Genomic DNA, 20134 nt, shown 5'->3' with positions numbered 1-20134 from the left:
CTCCCCTGCATAAGCTCCTCCTGGTGCTGGTATGACCGGTGGTGGCGTGTTGTGGCCCATGACCCCGGATCCCTACAAAATCAAGTTTAGTAAAGATTTGACAATTAGGTTGATACAAACGACAAGTCTTAACTAAATTGAATAACCTGAGGTGGAGGTGGAGGTGGCGGAGCATGTAATCCCCACTGAGGCATCGGCGGCTGAAATTGAGGGAAAACAAATGGTTGCTGCTGTGCCTGCTGTGGAAACCAAGACTGTTGCAAATATAATATATTAGTTATAGAACCAATATCGAGCGTGTTGAGAATAAATAAGACACTCACGTTCATTGCTTGTTGCGCCTGTGCGTTGTAAGCAGCCATGTACTCTGATTGCTGTTGGAGAAATGCCATTTGTTGTTGCCGCATCTCTTCACGAAATTTTTCTTGCTGCTCCCTCATAGCTTCCTCCATGCTAGATACAGAGCGGCGACTACGGCTGCTACTACCACAGCCCGCCTGCGACGAAGAGCCGCCACGAGAACGCAACTCCGTCGAATCGATAACACCGGTAAACATAGAATATCTTGAAGAACAAGAAAATTAGCTATTCGGTCGTAGTTCCAATATTATTGAAAACAATTCACAAGTTCATACCGTCCATGCGCCTTGCCTCCAAGTGAATGCACAACCTCAGCGTCGATGGTAGGCGCTCCTCGCCAATCGTAGTCTTCTCCATACTTCTTAACCATCTCCTGCCCGTATGTCTCCTGCAATACAATATGAAGGTTCAGCACACATGTAATTTATAGCTATATGGGAAGAAAACATTAATCATAACAACAACTAACCATACGCTCAACGGCCGCTTGACTACACAGCTCATCGGAGATTTCACTGTTTTTCGCTCGATGCCCTCTCCTATAAACATCGATTGGGCTCGGGACAACTCCAGTTTGAGCCTCCTGCAAATATATGAGTTCAATCCTGTTTCATTTCTGAGTAAAACAGAATACTACATACTCACCATTCGCTTAGCCAACCGAATGTGTCCATCAGCCCCATAGGTATGGTTGACTACGACCTCATCATCGTCCTCGTCCTGCTGATGGCGCTGCCTATGTCGATTTCTGTTTGACTTCTCAATCCACTCGGGCGAAGCCCATATCTCACACAAAGCCTTGTAAGCCTGCGGCCGGTGTTCCATCCATGGAAGAGTTACCTGCATATAAAGCGTTAGCTCAAAATTACATTCACATCTGAATGAGTTGTTAAATTAGATTTTTACCTCCATGTACTGGTCTACAGTCAAGTAGACATCTGAATATTGTCGAAAGTTGTTGATAGAATGACCTCGGCGCTTCATGTACGCGTTCACAACCTGTAGACGAGCATTGGAAAATGCATCCCTGCACACCTTTTTCGCATTTTTCTCTAATACTCGGTCTGCATGCTCTTGAGCCTCAGGTTCCACACGATAGCGTCTCTGTCCAACATCGAAAATAAAATTAGTTCAAAAGCAACTAATAAATGTTAGGTTGAAACAACTAATAAATGTTAGTTCGAAAAAATTACCCAAAAGTCGTGCTTGACGGCGCCTTGAGCTGTTCCATATGTAGCATGTGGAGCTAGTGCGAAGTGCGACCAGCTAGTGCAAGGAACCACCACACCTTTCGGGTCGGTGACAATTCCTGGGTTATGTAGACGACAGAGGTTACCTAAGACTTGATTAACCTGTCTATGGTGACCTCGACCGTCAAATGACGTGTCTTCCCATTGGCTGCATGACAAAAAACAAGAAAGTCATGTCATATATATAGTGTAAAATAAACAAATAAGTAAGAACAAAGTGGCCAAACGTGAGTACCTATCACCAACCGGGATGATCAGTACTCGAGCTTCAGATTGTGCAGGCGCTGACGGAGGTAGGACAAAGTGGCCCTTCCGAGTGCCCCTTCGTCGAACGACAGGAGCCTCGGTGGTATCGTCATCCGCCTCAGCATCTATGCCCTCATGGGCCTGCTCGTCCTCCTCGTTATCCTCCTCATGGGCCTGCTCGTCCTCGTCCTCCTCCTCATGGTGTTGCACCTCCTCCTCGTCGTCCTCCTCTTCCTATGCACATGAAATAGAGACACGTAAAAATTTACATAAACATTTACATAAGATCAATTACACAAGTGACTGACAAATAAGATCAATTACATAAACATTTACATCGGTACTCCGTTGTAGAGCGATAGGTGTATCACGTAGTTCTGGCCGAGCGTGTCTCAGCAACGCCTCCTGTCTGCTCTGGCTAGAAGAACTCCCTTGGAAAAGGGAACGTGCACCAGGGAGTATCCTGCTAGCCGCATTAAGAAACCCCCTAGCAGTGCGCTTTGGTTTATTCCTACCACTCATCCTGTTCAATAGAAAAACATTAAATGTATTAGCTCCATAAAATTAAGTGAACTAATAAAAAATCAAATAATACATCACATAATATGAAATTTTGCATTACACATCAAAATTCATCAGAATCACGATCAAGGAGTCTTCTTCGATCCAAAGCTCGCAATGTGGCTTTTTTGTTCCTTGGATTTCGTTTTCGTTTCGGTGCAATACACTCATCAGTAGTGACATCGTTACGGTCTCCGACTAGTGAGTTCAGTGCAACACCCTCATCGATAGTAAAAGTAGTTGGCAATTCTTCTTCTTGATAAACATCATCGGCCTGTTCATCTTCGAATTGATAACCAGCAGTGCAAGGAGTATGTAAACGTTCCCTAGGGTTCACCTTATGAACTACCCACCATGCTTCAAACTTCGGATTTGGGTATGACATATAGTAGACCTGCTCGCACTGGTGTGCAAGGATAAAATTATCATGGCCTCGAAGTCGTTCCTTGTGCTTTACTTCAGTTATACCATATTGACTTTGTCTAATACCATTAGTGCTGTCAAACCAATCACATAGAAAGAATACTAATTTCAAAGGTTTGTTCCCTGCAAAATTAAACTCTAGGATGTTTTGAATGATGCCATAATAATTAGTTTCTCTGCCGAGTGCATCGAGTGCCCTAGTCAGAACTCCAGTGTTACGTGTGGCTGCACGAGGACGAGACTTTTCAAATTGGTCTGAACGAAAACGAAAGCCATTCACATCGTATCGACCAAATGTTCTGCAAGTGACCGTCCCATAAGATAGCTGTCTCAAGTCCTCGTGTATGTTAGGAGTCTTTGTGCACTGCAAATAATATACAGTTCAAATGACTACCTCGCGTAAAAGGCTAAATGACATGAAAGTAAGGAATATAGAGAGTTTACATGCTCGCGAAACCAGTCAACAAAATTAGGTCTTCCTTGCCTCCCATGTCGTCGCATAGTATCTAGTTGTTTGCTTGTAGGCTGATGGGAATAAGTCCAATTTTCCTCGTCGAACTTACTGTACGACAAATAAGTAATTAAATATGGCTCCTTTGGTAAAGAAATTAAGGGGTAAAATAAAGACTTACATGAAATATGGCTCCATCTCTTCCATATTAGAGTACATGTATAGCAATGCGGACATTCTTTCATCCATGCTAAGGTGGTAGAACGTGCCCTTACTAGTACTTGTGCCTCTCCATTGGAAAATGTTTAGATCACTGACAGGAGGTTCCTCATCGACATTGTATCGCATGGTAGCAGCATAGACATTATGTTCCTCTGCGAAATACACACTCGTGAAGTATGAAACCTCCTTTAGCAAAAAAGCTTCAGCGATGCATCCTTCTACTCTAGCCTTATTTCGAACCATGCCTCGCAGGTTTTTGAGTGCACGTTCAATGTGATACATCCACCTATATTGTACAGGTCCACCAACCTTTGCCTCATATGGAATGTGAATAAGTAGATGCTCCATCGGATTGAAGAATCCAGGTGGGAATATTTTTTCTAGCTTGCATAACAACACTGGTATTTGTTTCTCCAACTTCTCCATCATATTTTTACTTATTTCTTTAGCACAGATCTGCCTGTAGAAATAACTTAGCTCAGCTATTGCTTGCCACATGGCATCGGGCATATAACCACGAAACATGACAGGGATAATCCTCTCCATTAATATATGGAAGTCATGGCTCTTTAACCCAGTTAGTTTTCCCGTTTTCAAATTCACAGCTCTTTTCAAGCCCGCAGCATAACCATCGGGAAATTTAATTTTTTTCATCCATCTCATTACCTCGATCTTGTCTTTAGAGGTAAGACAGAACAAGGCACGGGGCGGCCTACCGTTGTCATTGAGCACTTGGGTTGGTCGGTCACAAAGCATTGCTAGATCTCTTCGAGCTTTCAGATTGTCCTTTGTTTTGTCAAAATGCATGCAGGTGTGTATGAGGGCTTCAGCAACATTACTTTCTTGGTGCATGACATCAATATTGTGCACAAGAATCAATGACGACATATAAGGGAGCTCCCAGAGACCACATATATGTGTCCAGTTGTGGTCCACTCCGAATCCTTCGTACTTGTCCCCCTTTTCATTTAGGACAAGGTTGTTCAGCTGAGCATATATTTCTGCCGCGTTAAGACGTTTAGGCGGACCTTTGGTGACCACAGTGTTCTTTATAAAGTTTTTCTTATCGCTCCTAAAGGGGTGTTTCCTGGGCAACCAGCGTCGATGACAATCGAAGTAAGTGATCTTTCCACCATGAGCAAGACGGAAGCAATCTGTATCTGAACCGCAATATGGACATGTCAATCTACCATGTGTACTCCAACCGGTAAAAATAGCATACGCCATGAAGTCATGCACCGACCACAAATACGCAACTCGAAGTTTGAATATCTGTTTTGTAAAAACATCGTATGCTTCAACACCTTTCCAAAGCTCCTTCAACTCTTCAATCAAGGGTTTTAACATGACATTGAGGTTCTTTCCAGGATAGTCTGGGCCAGGAATAATTAAGCAAAGAAATATAAATTCATATTTCATACAAAGAGAAGGTGGAAGGTTGTATGGAATAACAAAGACGGGCCAACATGAGTATGATGATGCCATTTGACCAAAAGGTGTGAAGCCATCGGTCGCGAGGCCGATTCGAACATTCCTCGGATCAGCTGCAAACTCAGGATCAAACGTGTCGAGAGCCTTCCATGCATCCCCATCTGAAGGGTGCACGATTAGGTCATCGTTATCACGGACACCTTCTTTGTGCCATCGCATGTGCATAGCGGTTTTTTTTAGATAGAAACATTCGTTTCACTCGAGGAGTTAGTGGCAAGTAGCGGAGCTGCTTATGTGCAACATCTGTCATCACCTTTTCACCCTCATCATTAACAACTTCCACAAATCTAGATTGTCCACATTTCAGACATTTTTTCTCTTCCGCATGCTCCTTCATGAAAAGCATACAATTATTTTTGCACACATCAATCTTCTCATAATCCATACCGAGACCTTTGATAATTGTCTTTGATTGGTACATGTCTTTAGGCAACTTATTGGGCTTTGGGAGCACATCTCCTAATAACTTTAAAATCTCATTGTAACAATTGTTCGAGAAAAAGTACTTGGACTTAATGGCCATGAGCCGAGTCACAAAAGCGAGTATACTCACATCTGTGTGTTCATGCAACGGCTCTTCAGAGTCTTTTAGTAGTTTAAAAAATCTGGAAACCTCTGGTGTGGCAGGATCCTCGGAGCTTAGGTTGAATTCTGGACGTAGCGAATCTACCATCTCATGCATCGCATCATCGCCAGCCCAATCATTGTTCTCCTCCTCTTCTACATTCCGGTTGGGTACTACCTCACCATGATGTTCCCACACCTCATATCCGGGCATAAATCCAAACTGACAAAGATCTAGGCTAACTCTTTCCTTATTAAGAAATATACTGTTTTCGTGACGCCTACAAGGGCATCTGACAGTGCCGGTTAAGGACAAAGCGAATACGTGGTCCACAAAATCTTTGGTCTTGGCTACCCACTCATCAGAATGACGCCCATTCCTACTCCAGCCATTGTACATCCATGCACGATCTTCAACCATGCCTGAGACTGTTAAACCGAATCATATCGTGAAAACATTATTCAACTACGTTAATGGTTTCGGTCCTATATATATGTATAGGCAAGAATAGGTTCTAAACCCACAGCAAGCTAGCAGGACCAAAAAAAATTCGGCAGCATGACCTCGCTGCCACTAAACAATATAAGAATGAACCACATATACCACGTACATATGTCTTTCCTAAACGACATAAACCACATATAATACTAATCAACAAACACATATATAATTAATCAACAAACACATATATATAAACCACTAATACATTAATAAACCACATATTATACAATAAAATATGGCCAAAAATACACCATATAATTTCAAAAATATACTAAACAATAGTATTAATCAAACGCACTAATCAACAAACACAATTACAACGATATACTAATTTCGGCGGCAATTAAATAAAAGGCCGTCGAAAATAAGAAATAAAATAGACAAAAACAATACCTTAATGGAGTCGAGGTCGATCCGAACGTCCGGGCTTGCGTGCGGCGCGTCGGCGAGGCACTGACGACGTGGCTGTGAGCGGCGCGGGCAGCGCGGCTTGGCTGTTGGCGGGCCGGCGGCGCTGTCGTGCGGCCGGACGTCCACACGACGCGGCGGGGGCGGACGGGCGGGGGTGGCTGGCGGGGGCGGACGGCGCGGGTGGCTGGCGGGGGCGGACGACGGTTGGCGGCCGTCCACGGCGCGGCGGGGCGGCGGCCGACGAGGGCGGACCGCGCGCGCGCTCGGGCGGCCGGCGCCGGAGGCCGACGGTGGGGGCGCTGGGCGGTCGGCCGGCGGGGGCCGAGGGCGGGGGCGGCCGGCCGGCGTCCACGGCGCGGTGGCCGGCGAGGCGCGGTGGCCGGCGAGGGGCGGGAGCGCGCGCGACAGGGGCTGGCGGCGACGGCGGCGGACGACCGGCTATAGCAGCGCGCGGGATTGAGAGAGAGAAAGACGGAGAACCGAGGGAATGCAGTTTTTAATGGTTAATTTTCGGCGGCCGTGACAGGTGGCCGCCGAAATTAGGTCTATTTTCGGCGGCCGAGACAGGTGGCCACCGAAATTAGGGCTATTTTCGGCGGCTGCCTCATAGGCCGCCGAAATTAGTACTATTTTCGGCGGCATGCGCGGGCCGCCGAAATTAACTTCTTATTTTCGGCGGCTGTACCCTGGCCGCCGAAAATAACACGGGCCGCCGAAAATGATCTACAGTGTTGTTGTGAGTGGTAGCCTCCCTGTATCCCATCCTCGGCAGGAGTGTCCGTCTGACGAGCTCATATAAGTACTTTGCTGCTGTAGTGAAGTCTGCTGGAGAACGTCGCGACCCATCTGTGAAAGGCGGGCGGAACAGAGCCGCGACGTGAGCTGTCCCTGGAGCAACACCGCCGTGAGGGCGACGAGGAGGATCTGAAGTGCCGTAGCAGAGGCTGTGAAGGCGAGTCGTCGACTCAGGGAATCCAAATAGCTGTCGGATCTGACTGGCAGTGATCGTGACATCCTCGCGCTCAAAGCGGAACCTCATCCAATGATGATCCGGGTCAATCCAAACAGAGGCATAGAAGACGCGGACCCACTCCTCAACATATCTGCCGCTGATAGTCAGAAGGGACAGAAGGCCAGGCAGATAGGTGAGATGCGCCTCAGACTCAGCACCGGCTGCAAGCAGAAAAGCTGGAAGATCCAAGAGGCGGTGCACTCGCAGTGCTATCTGAGCAGACATCTGAGCCCTGAAGAATGACTCCTAAATCCGTGTGCTGAAAAGAACACCTGCTGCTGGGTCTCTCTGAGCAGGTAGCCAAGACTCCACGGGTACGTACCTGAACCGACGTACCCGTGCTGCAGTAGCACGCTGAAGATCAAACAGACGAGGATCCGAAACCAGAGGACGGACCTCAGTCTCATCACGCTCCCGGAAGCGAGGTGGAGGGACAGGTGGAGCTGAAGCGGGAGCGGGAGCAGGGGTAGCAGTGGAAGCAGACGTAGTGCTGGTAGTGGGTATGGCTGTGGAGGTGGATGGAGCAATAGGAGTGACGGGAGCAGGCAGGGTGGGTGGCGGAGTGGAAGCGGAGGTGTGAGTGGAGGAGCGAGACCGGGAGGCGAGACGACGAGCACGGAAAGCAATCTGATCTGATGGAACATCCGGCTGATCTCCAAGTGCTGCCTGCGCAGCGGCTGCTGCAGCTGCTGCTGCTGCACGAGCCTCTCTGTCCGAACGCCGCTTCTTGCGGCCTTCCTGCTGCTCCAAAAAGACAGTCTTGCCCTTCACCTGCCTGAAGGGGCGACGAGGGTCCTCATCGTCGCCACCCCCTGATGCCGACGCATTCTTCGTGCGCGGCATCCTGAACTAAAGTCTGCAAATGAGATAGAGAGACTAAGCACAGAGCAAAAGTGACCGATAGAATTAGCAAAGAGTGAGATGTCTACCTGGAAAGCTCACACGAGAGGTGACGATCCAGGCAGGACGGGAGACGGCACACGATCACACACGGTCACTGAAATGACAGAAGAGGTGAGCACGTATTAGTCACATAGTCATAAGCATATGAAATGTGAATAAATACATACGCAGAGAGATATGGCACGAGACGGGACGTTCAAGAGGTCAAAAGACGTGAAAACGACATTTGATAGATAAATAGTGACATAGGAGGTTTGGAATTTGAAATGGGGCACGAAATGATATGGAATTGAGCCGATACTTCACGAATAGGTTTATATAGGTAAATATGAGTGAAGTGTGTGCTTGGTTTGAATTTAGGCGAAGAAAAAGGAATTAGGGCACTCGGCTCGGAAACGATCGCTCAAAACGGGAATTTTGGTGAAATTTGAGCCTGGGATCTCGGATTGGTGTGAAATTTGGCAAGTAGGTTACTGGAAGTGTGGTGAAGGTGCCTGAAAAATTTGGGTTCAATTGGAGCAAGTTTGGCTGGTTTGGGCATTTCACCGAGCACGTGGCGTGCGAAGGATTAGGGTTTCGGTGAAACGGCTATTTGAGGTGGGAAAACCCTCCCGAAGGAGCTAAGAACCTACAGGGAGACATAATGGGGACAATTGAACACATTCCACTGTTTGGATTCACAAGATTTCACAGGTTTTGAAGAGAATCACAAGAGGTGGAAAAGGGTGGTTACTGTAACACAGCAGGGAAAGGGACAGAGGGAAAGAGACAGATGAATGGGCTGCTCACCGAGAGGGAGAAGGCGAGCCCGGGCACACGATCACCGGAGCACGGAGGTCGCCGGAGAGAGGAGGTCGTCGGCGGGCGCTGGGAAATCGCCAGAGACAGAGGTGGAGACAGAGCGCGCGGCCAGGAAAAGAATGCCTCTGGCCCGGTCGGGCTGGGGGCGGTTTTTTAAAACGCGAGATGGGCACACCGGACAGTCTACAGCGCCTGTCCGGTGCACACCGGACAGCGCACAGTAGCTGTCTGGTGAACCACCGGACAGCGCACAGGAGAATTGGATTATAGCGTGCGGCTGCCGGTGCACCGGACATTGCACAGTGCAGTGTCCGGTGCACACCGGACTGTCCGGTGAGCCCAGACAGAGGGGAGTTTGGAAATTTTTGAATTTTTCTAACTCCTAACCAAACCAAATCCCAACTTATAATCACACAAAACAACACTTGTTGGGACAGGTATTGGCACCCTCATATACTTTTCAAAATATTTTGCCATAGGCTAGATAATTTTTAGAGAAAATAGGCAAATGGTGAAATTTGCATTTTGGCTAGCACTAGGGGTTTTCAAGAGTGATTTGAGTTTTGAATACTCCCCCTAAGTGCAGTACCTCATGCATATTTCAAGAACCAATAATTGCATGAAAAGTAAGAATTTAAGTGCTAAAAGCTTAAAAACTAAGACTTGTCAAGTTTGACCCGAGTTAAGCTTTTTCACTCGCTTTATTGGCGGTTATCTCAACTAGGTTAGACAAGCCCTAGATGCAATACAAGGAATTTAAATATGCAATGCAAGCTTGACAACACCATTTGACATTTCACATAAAATTTCTGAGATCAAGTATATTTAGTTCATTCCTCAACATGCAAAAGCGGGTCTTATCAAGTGGCTTAGTGAAAATATCCGCTAATTGATCTTCCGACCTCACTCCTTCTAAAATGATATCTCCTTTAGCAACATGATCTCTAAGGAAGTGATGACGGATATCAATGTGCTTGGTGCGAGAGTGTTGTACAGGATTATTAGCAATTTTAACAGCACTCTCATTATCACACAACAAAGGTACTTTTTCTAGAACTACGCCATAGTCTAGAAGAGTTTGCTTCATGTATAAAATCTGTGTGCAACAAGCACCTGCGGCGATGTATTCCGCTTCGGCAGTTGACAAGGCAACACTATTTTGCTTTTTGGATGTCCATGAAACTAGTGATCTACCAAGCAGATGGCATCCCCCAGAAGTACTTTTCCTATCAATTTTGCAACCAGCATAATCCGAATCGGAATAGCCAATTAAATCAAAAGTAGCTCCTTTGGGATACCACAGACCAACGCTTGTGGTGTGCTTGAGATACCTAAGAATTCTCTTAACAGCGCGAAGATGAGCTTTCTTAGGATTAGATTGAAATCTAGCACACATGCAGACACTAAACATAATGTCGGGCCTAGATGCGGTAAGGTATAATAAACTACCAATCATAGAACGGTAGAGAGTTTGATTAACCGGGTTACCTCCCTCATCTAAGTCGAGATGTCCATTTGTAGGCATGGGGGTCTTGATTGGTTTGCACTTCTCCATGTTGAATCTTTTCAACAAGTCTTTGGTATACTTCTCTTGAGAGAGAAAGTTACCATCTTTCATTTGCTTGACTTGAAAGCCGAGGAAGTATGTTAGCTCACCAATCATTGACATCTCGAACTCCTTCGACATCAACTCACCAAATTCCTTGCAATGATAGTCATTTGTCGAGCCAAAGATTATATCATCAACATATACTTGACAAATGAAAATATCACCGTTATGTTTCTTTGTGAAGAGAGTTGTGTCGACGGTCCCGATTTTGAAGCCCTTTTCGATGAGGAAGTCGCGAAGACGCTCATACCAAGCCCTTGGAGCTTGCTTTAGCCCATATAGCGCCTTGGACAACCTGTAAGCATGGTTAGGATATCTAGGGTCTTCAAATCCAGGCGGTTGCTCAACATATACAAGTTCATTTATGAAGCCATTTAAAAATGCACTTTTTACATCCATTTGATAAAGTTTTATATCATAGCATGATGCATATGCAAGTAGGATACGGATGGCTTCCAGTCGAGCAACCGGTGCAAAGGTCTCTCCAAAATCTAAGCCTTCAACTTGAGAGAATCCCTTTGCGACAAGTCTTGCCTTGTTTCTTACAATCACACCTTGATCATCTTGTTTGTTTCTGAACACCCACTTTGTTCCAATGATTCTTGCATCTTGTGGGGGCTTCTCCAGGGTCCAAACATCGTTACGGGTGAAGTTGTTAAGTTCTTCATGCATGGCATTCACCCAGTCCGGATCCTGTAGCGCCTCATCTATACAAGTAGGCTCAACACAAGAAACAAAAGAGTGATGTTCAATAAAATTAGCATGTCTATGTGATCGAGTAATAACCCCTTGTGAAGGACTCCCGATGATTTGGTTTTGTGGATGAGCTTGAAGTAGTGATGAGTTTCTCCTGTCAACCACTTGGGAAGAAGATCCTGGAGCATCAACATCTTCGGCTTGTACCCTTGCTTGTTCATGAGAGACAAATGTATCTTCATTTGCATGCCTCTCATCTTTTTCATCATCTTGTGGTACATTTGATGAAGAAGGCTTGTCAATGATTTGCACCTCTTCTTCATCTTCTTTTGGTTTGATAGCTCCAATAGGCATGTTCTTCATTGCTTCCCTAAGTGGCTCATCACCTACATCATCAAGATTTTCAAGTGCTCCTTGGGAGCCATTAGTTTCATCAAATTCCACATCATATGTTTCTTCTACCACGCCAGTGGCATGGTTGAATACTCGATATGCTTTGGACTTTAATGAATAACCCAAAAGAAAACCAATATCACAACGTCTTTGAAACTTCCCTAGATGATGGCGTTTTTTGTAGATGTAGCATTTGCACCCAAACACCCGGAAGAAGGAGACGTCTGGCTTTTTCCCATTTAGCAGTTCATAAGGAGTCTTCGCAAGTAGTCGGTGAGGAAATAGCCTGTTTGATGCATAGCAAGCAGTGTTGACAGCTTCGGCCCAAAACCTCTCCGGTGTGTTATACTCATCAATCATTGTTCTTGCAAGGGTGATCAAGGTCCTATTTTTCCTTTCAACAACTCCATTTTGTTGAGGTGTATATGTGGCAGATACTTCATGCTTGATCCCAATTTCATCACAGTACTCATGAATGTTGGTGTTGTCAAATTCTTTGCCATTGTCACTTCTAATCTTCTTAATCTTGCAATCAAATTCATTTTGTGCTTTCTTGGCAAACTTCTTGAATATAGATGCAACTTCAGATTTGTCATGGAGAAAGAACACCCAAGTGTATCTTGAGAAGTCATCAACAATCACTAGACAGTAGAGGTTGCCACCGGCACTGACATAATTTGTAGGTCCAAATAAATCCATATGAAGTAGTTCCAGTGGCCTTGATGTTGACATGAAAGCTTTAGTGGGATGTGTATTAGCAACCTGCTTTCCAGCTTGACATGCACTGCATGGCTTGTCTTTTTCAAATACCACATCCTTTAATCCTCTAACCATATCTTTCTTTAATACCTTCTTGAGTGTGCTCATCCCAACATGTGCAAGCCTCCTATGCCAAAGCCATCCAAGAGAAGCTTTGGTGAAGAGGCAAGTTCTTAAGTCTGCATCTTCTGAAGTGAAATCCACTAAGTAGAGGTTGTTGTATCTAAATCCCTTGAATACCATTGATTCATCATCCATTTTTGTTACAATAACCTCTGATGGAGTGAATAAGCATTGAAGTCCAAGATCACAGAGTTGTCCCACTGATAATAAATTGAAGCTCAAAGGTGCAACTAAGAGAACATTTGATATTGATAAGTCATTTGAGATTGCCACCTTGCCAAGTCCTTGTACTTTTCCTTTTGAGTTGTCTCCAAATGTGATTTTATCTTGACCATCAACATTCTCATCTAATGAGGTGAACATCCGTGGGTTGCCTGTCATATGTTGTGTGCATCCACTGTCAATAACCCAATGGCTCCCACCGGTCTTGTAGTTCACCTACATTCACAGACAATTCAAGCTTGAGTTTTGAGGGCCCTATATTGCATAGGACCAGTGACTCTCTCAATTAAGGACTTTGCCACCCAGATTTGTTTAGGTCTACTCTTATTTGGTGGACCTAGGAATGTAACCTTAATCTTTCCATTTGCAGCCTTTCTTAGAACATAGTGAGCATTGAAAGCAAATGGTCTTGAGTGCTTAGGCAAGGGAGTTGGTGGTTTAGCTTTGCAGTTGTGGGCAAAATGACCTTCATTTCCACACTCAAAGCATTTGATAGGCTTGTGTGTCTGCTTTGGCTTGTATTGAGTGATAGCTTTCTTTTGCACAAAAGCATTGTATCCAATACCACTCTTGTTATTTTTCATAACAGTGTTCATAAGCAACTCATTTTGGAGATATTGACCCTTGTTGAACTTTTGCACACTTGTTGCAAGATGTTCATTTTCACTTTTTAGTTTCTTGACCTCATTCTTAAGCCTTTGATTATCCACTGCCAACTCATTGTTGAAATCATTGTTCTCAATAGCAACTTTTCCTCTAGTAGTTGCATCAGTCAAGTAATTCTTCAATTTTTGGTTGTCTAAAGTCAGGACTTCAACTTTTTCAGTCAATTCAGCATGTAGACTAGTTTGCTCTTCTTGAATCAAGTCATCACATGAGGTTGCTACATCAAGCTTAACAACAGGGTTAATAGCCTCATGTGTTTTGCAAGATAAAAGTTCATTTTCAACAAGAAGATTGTCATGATCAAATTTAATTTGAGTATAGTCTTCCTTGATCTTTACTAGTCTATTTTGCAACTCCCTATTAGCTTCATTTAATTTGTCATATTTTTCCTTAGCATCTTTTAGGGAGTTTGTAAGCTCATTTACAGTTGATGACATAGTTTTATTTTCTTCTTTTATTTCATCACTAGCCTTTATAACTATGTCATACTTGGCATTTAAAGATTCATTTTCATTTTTCAACCTATCACATTTAGCTTTTGACTTTCTAATGATTTGAGTATATTCTTTAAGTAAGTCAGCTAACTCATCATATGAAGGTGAAGCAAATTCTTCATCACTGTCACTATCACTATCATCATCAATATTAATATCATTTTGTACCTTCTGTTCACCCCTAGCCATGAGGCATAGGTGAGAAGTGGATGATGGCGATGGTGGTGGTGAAGAGAAGTCCCCGGCGATGGCCGCAACTTTTTCATCATTTTCTTCTTCACTTGAAGAAGACCCACTTGATGATTCGATGTCGGTGAGCCAGTCGCCAACAATATATGCCTTTCCATTCTTCTTCTTGTGGAACCTCTTTTGCTTCCCATCCTTCCTCTTAAAGAATTTCTTTTCCTTCTTTTCATCATCGCTGTCATCTTCTTTCTTGCCCTTGAACTTGTTCTTCTTGGGCTTGTTGCATTGATGAGCAAGATGACCAAGCTCACCACAGTTGTAGCAGTCCATCTCAGAAATGGGCTTTCTTTTGTTGGAAAAGAACTTCTTCTTTCTTGAATCAAATTTGATGCCTTCTCTATTTAGCTTCTTCAACATCTTGGTGGTCTTCCTTACCATCAAGGCAATATTTGCATCAAGGTCATCATCACTTGAGGATTCTTCCTCAACTTGGATTTTTGCTTTTCCTTTTCTTTCATGATTTGCTTTGAGAGCCAAATCCTTTCTTTTGGAAGATGATTCTTCTTTGTTGATGTGCATGTACATTTCATGGGCATTGATCTTTCCCAAAATTTGTGTAGGTGTGGTAACTGAAAGATCCATTTGATGTAGCACAGTGACAATGTGTCCATATTTGTCTATTGGGAGGACACTGAGAATCTTCCTCACAACATCTGGTTGTGAGATTTGAGTAAGCCCCAATCCATTGACTTCCTCTACAAGAATATTAAGTCGTGAGTACATAGCATTTGCATTTTCATTAGTAAGCATTTCAAAGGAATTTAATTTTCGCATGGCTATGTGATATCTTTCCTCACGTTCACTTCTAGTTCCTTCATGTAGAGCACAAATGTCTATCCACAAATCATGAGCATTTTTATGATTCCGAACTCTATTGAACACATCTTTGCAAAGGCCTCTAAAAAGGGTGTTTTTGGCCTTCGCATTCCATTTCTCATAATTGAACTCATCACCTACTAGATTTGTGGGATCTCTAGGTTGGGGAAACCCTTGTGTGGCGGCTTTATAGACACCAATGTCTATAGCCTCTAAGTATGCTTCCATACGAATTTTCCAATAAGAAAAATCGTCACCATCAAAAACGGGAGGAGGTCCATCCCCACCGGACATCGTAACTCTAGCAGTTAAGCTAATCTATGAGCAACAAGGCTCTGATACCAATTGAAAGGATCACGATGCCCAAGAGGGGGGGTGAATTGGGCTTTTCTAAAAATCAATACTAATTAAAACCTAAGCAAGAGCTAAACAAAAGCCCAACTTCACCCCAACAACTAGCACTAAGAATATAATACTAGAAATGTAACAAAGCTAAGATAATACTTCAAATACTTGCTAAACAAATACACAATGTAAAGTGCTTGAATTAAGTGCGGAATGTAAAGCAAAGTTTAGAAGACTCCTCCAATTTTTCCCGAGGTATCGAAGAGTCGGCACTCTCCACTAGTCCTCGTTGGAGCACCCGCGCAAGGGTATCGCTCCCCCTTGGTCCTCGCAAGAACCAAGTGCTCACTACGAGATGATCCTTTGCCACTCCGGCATGGTGGATCCCTCGAGACCGCTTACAAACTTTAGTCGGGTCACCAACAAGATCTTCACGGTGATCACCGAGCTCCCAACGCCACCAAGCCGTCTAGGTGATGCCGATCACCAAGAGTAACAAGCCATAGACTTTCGCTTGACCAAGAGAAGCCTAATGCAAGTGGTGTGTGCTCTAGGTGGCTCTCACTAGCGCTAATGAGGAACAAGCCCGGATTATGATTCTCTAATCTCCTCACTAGGCTTTTGGTGCTTGCAATACTCTACCAAGGTGCTGGAATAAATGTGGAGTGCAAGACATTGAATATGGTGGGTGGAGGGGGTATAAATAGCCCTCACCCACCAACTAGCCGTTACAGGCACTTTACTGCGCGATGGCGCACCGGACAGTCCGGTGCGCCACCGGTGCGCCAACGGTCACTTCCAACGGCTAGTTCTGACAGCTAGCCGTTGGACTCATGGCGCACCGGACAGTGAACAGTCCACTGTCCGGTGCACACCGGACAGTCCGGTGCGGTGTCCGGTGTGCCACTAAAATTCATCTCCGAAGGCTGCGCTCTCGGATTTCTGCGACTGGGAAGACTCTGCTGTGGACCAGCCTGGCCCCACCTGGCGGAGGGTGCACCGGACAGTCCGGTGCACACCGGACAGTCCGGTGCCCCAAAGCCAGAAACTCTAAGTCTTGTTTTTCAGCTGATTTTCAAATCGGTTTTCGCTCTAACTTGTGTGTGAGTTCTAGAGTGACACCTAGCACTGTATATGAGTGTGATTGTGCACCAACACTACACTAGAACTCTCTTGGTCAAACTACTCATCGACAACCCCTCTTTATAGTACGACTAAAAGAGAATAAAAGACCTAACTAAATCGCGAGTGTCCACATCTCCTTGACACTCGGACTCCTTAGACCTTCACCTTTTGTTCCGTCGTTTTAGCCGTCGCTTCGAGTTTTTATCTCCGGGATTGTTTTCACGGTTGTAGTACTTCTACCTGTCATGCGACCTAACTTACCATTTGTCTCTGCAAAACACACGTTAGTCACATATAATATTACGTTGTCATTAATCACTAAAACCAACCAGGGGCCTAGATGCTTTCACTCCCGACATTACTTCAAGCGGTTAGGCTCTAATGAAGTACCAGGCTCCGATACCAATTGAAAGTCACCTAGAGGGGGGTGAATAGGCAAATCTAAAATTAATAAACTTTAAGCACAACTACAAGTCGGGGTTAGCGTTAGAAATATAATCGAGTCCGAAAGAGAGGGCGAAAACAAATCAACCAAAGAAATAGAGCGGATGACACGGTGATTTATTTTACCGAGGTTCGGTTCTAGCAAACCTACTCCCCGTTGAGGTGGTCACAAAGACCGGGTCTCTTTCAACCCTTTCTCTCTCTCAAACGGTCACTTAGACCGAGTGAGCTTTTCTCCTCAATCAATTGGGACACTTAGTCCCCACAAGGACCACCACACAATTGGTGTCTCTTGCTTTGATTACAAAAGTCTTGGGAACAAGAATAGAGAAAGAAGAAAAGCGATCCAAGCGCAAGAGCTCAAAGAACATGGGCAAAACTCTCTCTTCTAGTCACTAATTGCTTTGAGTGGAATTGGGACTTGGAGAGGCTTTGATTCAATCTAATTGTGTCTTGTATTGAATGCACTAGCTCTTGTATTGAATGTGTTGGCTGAAAAACTTGGATGCCTTGAAGTGTGGTGGTTGGGGGTTATTTATAGCCCCAACCACCAAAGTGCCCGTTGGGGAAGGCTCTTGTTGATGGGCGCACCGGACAGTCCGGTGCGCCAGCCACGTCACCCAACCGTTAGGGTTCGACCGTTAGAGCTCTGACATGTGGGGCCACTGGACAGTCCGGTGCGCCTTCTGGCGCCTGCTCTGACTCTGCGCGCACAATTCTCACACTGTAGCGTTGTCAGCCGACCGTTGCGCTGGCGACCGTTGCTCCGCTGGCACACCGGACAGTCTGGTGCTATACCAGACAGTCCGATGAATTATAGCGGAGTGGCTCCCCAGAAACCCGAAGCTGAGCAGTTCGGAGTGGATCTCCCTGGTGCACCGGACGCCAGACCAGGGCAGCCTTCGGTTGTCTTTTGCTCCTTTCTTTTAAACCCTTTTTTGGACTTTTTATTGGTTTGTGTTGAACCTTTGGCACCTGTAGAACTTAACATTTAGAGCAAACTAGTTAGTCCAATTATTTGTGTTGGGTAATTCAACCACCAAAATCATTTAGGAAAAGGTTTGACCCTATTTCCCTTTCAAACCCGGTGATGAAAGGATCCATAGCATTCTTTTCTTCGAACAGCTTCGTCTCCTTAGCCAGCTTTGTCTCCGCAGTCATCCTTTTTTCCTCAGTCATCTTCTTTTCCTCAACCATTTTTCCCCAGACATGGTGAATGCACGTCTTTAAACCGAAGCTCGAAAAGCTTGAAAACCAGGCGAGAGCTAGTGAGCAAGAGTTAAAAAGTTTGAGAAAATAACGTGAATGCTAGAAATGGCGTATCAAATGTTGCCGGTCTGGGTTCATATTTATACGCTCAGTGCCTTGCAATTTGGTAGACCCCATCTGTCAGTAACTATTGCTATTCTGGCAAAAGGGAAGGTGTTTTTCGGACCTTCGTCTTAAGGCCTTCGTTCATGTCGCAGTCTGAATTCGTTGATTATAACACATTAATACTGCGACAGGCTACTGTTGGGGGTCTTCATTTTCTGAAGGTCCTCAAAAACATGATTTAACAATGTTCCCAAGTATAATATACATGTATCTTCAGATTTGGAATAAAACTGTACACGATATGGAAAGCATGGTCGAGACGAAGGTCGATGCAGTTCCGAAGCTACGCGCAAGGGAGCTTCAGCTCAACGGAAGAAAGAGGAACCGACTTAAAGGGGAAAAGGCTATCTAGTCCTCGATGGGTTGTCCTTAAGTCAATAACAAACATAAAAGGCATGAATGCAATTTTGCACAGGCTGTGCCCTGTGCCTATAAATAAATGAACAGTACCCCCATACTGTTCACGCTGACCTATACTTGTTCGTGCGTCAAGCTTATACTTTTGCCTTCTGTTAAGCCGAAAGTATAAGGGGTCGTTTGTTTTATTGGAAATGAAACTCATTCCATGAATAACATTCTAGATATTGGATTTCTAAAGAAAGTAATTCCTTAGAATTTGATTCAATTCAATTTTTTTGTTTGGATGCTAATGGAATTATTTCCATGAATCAAATTCAATATCCTGTTTGGGTAGTTATACAAGATTCTAGATATTGAATAACACTTGAGAAAACATATGGATACGATTTATAAGATTGAATGCATAGCTGTTTGAAAAAAGAAAATCTGAAACAACGATGGAATCCGGGAAACAGGTAATTCTAAGTTGACTGCGCTAGTTGCATGGCTTATACAAGAGTCAAGACCTTTCCCATTTTTTCCAACAGTACTGGAAATAGGTAAGATCTCTGTAACTGTGTTGCTGTCGGTTAAAGAAAGGCACATGGAATCCGGGAAGCTCTCATTGTGTGCATTCGATGGTTCAGAGATGAGCCAGACCATTCTTGAATCAGGTGCATGCTTCATTTTACCCCCCCTCTAATTCTCACCTAACATGAATTAGAGATGTACATACAGATGGCTGAACAGCGATGGCTGAACAGACAGATGGCTGAACATACATAGCACATACAGCTCGCTCACCTGAATAGAAAGATGAACAGATAGATGCAGATACAGACGCACATACATAACAGCGATGGCCGTCCGGCGCTGCACTGTCCCATCTCACCGCAGCTCGCTCCCACCTCGAGCGCGCCCGTAGCAGTCTCAACGCGGCACTCGCTTGCGTACCGCAGGCCGATCGACGAGTCCACCCGCCCCGCGTCTCAGACGTGAGCCTGTTGCTCACCCATTGGAGGATCGATGGGGGATCCCTCTGGCTGGAGGATCGATGGGAGCCCAATTCCATGTTTAGAGGCTGGAATCACTCGTGGACTTAATATGCAGGCTAGGAAAGTGAGTGGAAAGTTGATTTCCAATTCCAGGTACAGCCAAACAAGCTTGGCAGGAATCAAATTCTAATTCAACCCAATTCCGACTAAACAAACAGGCCCTAAATATAATTCAATATTGTTCTTATTCATCTATGATTTATATAATAAGGACATATAAATGATATTATA

Source organism: Zea mays, chromosome 10 (genome assembly GCF_902167145.1).
Source record: "Zea mays cultivar B73 chromosome 10, Zm-B73-REFERENCE-NAM-5.0, whole genome shotgun sequence".
Lineage (NCBI taxonomy): Eukaryota > Viridiplantae > Streptophyta > Magnoliopsida > Poales > Poaceae > Zea > Zea mays.
The sequence above is the reverse complement of the archived record's forward strand: the minus strand, read 5'-3'. Positions refer to the sequence as shown.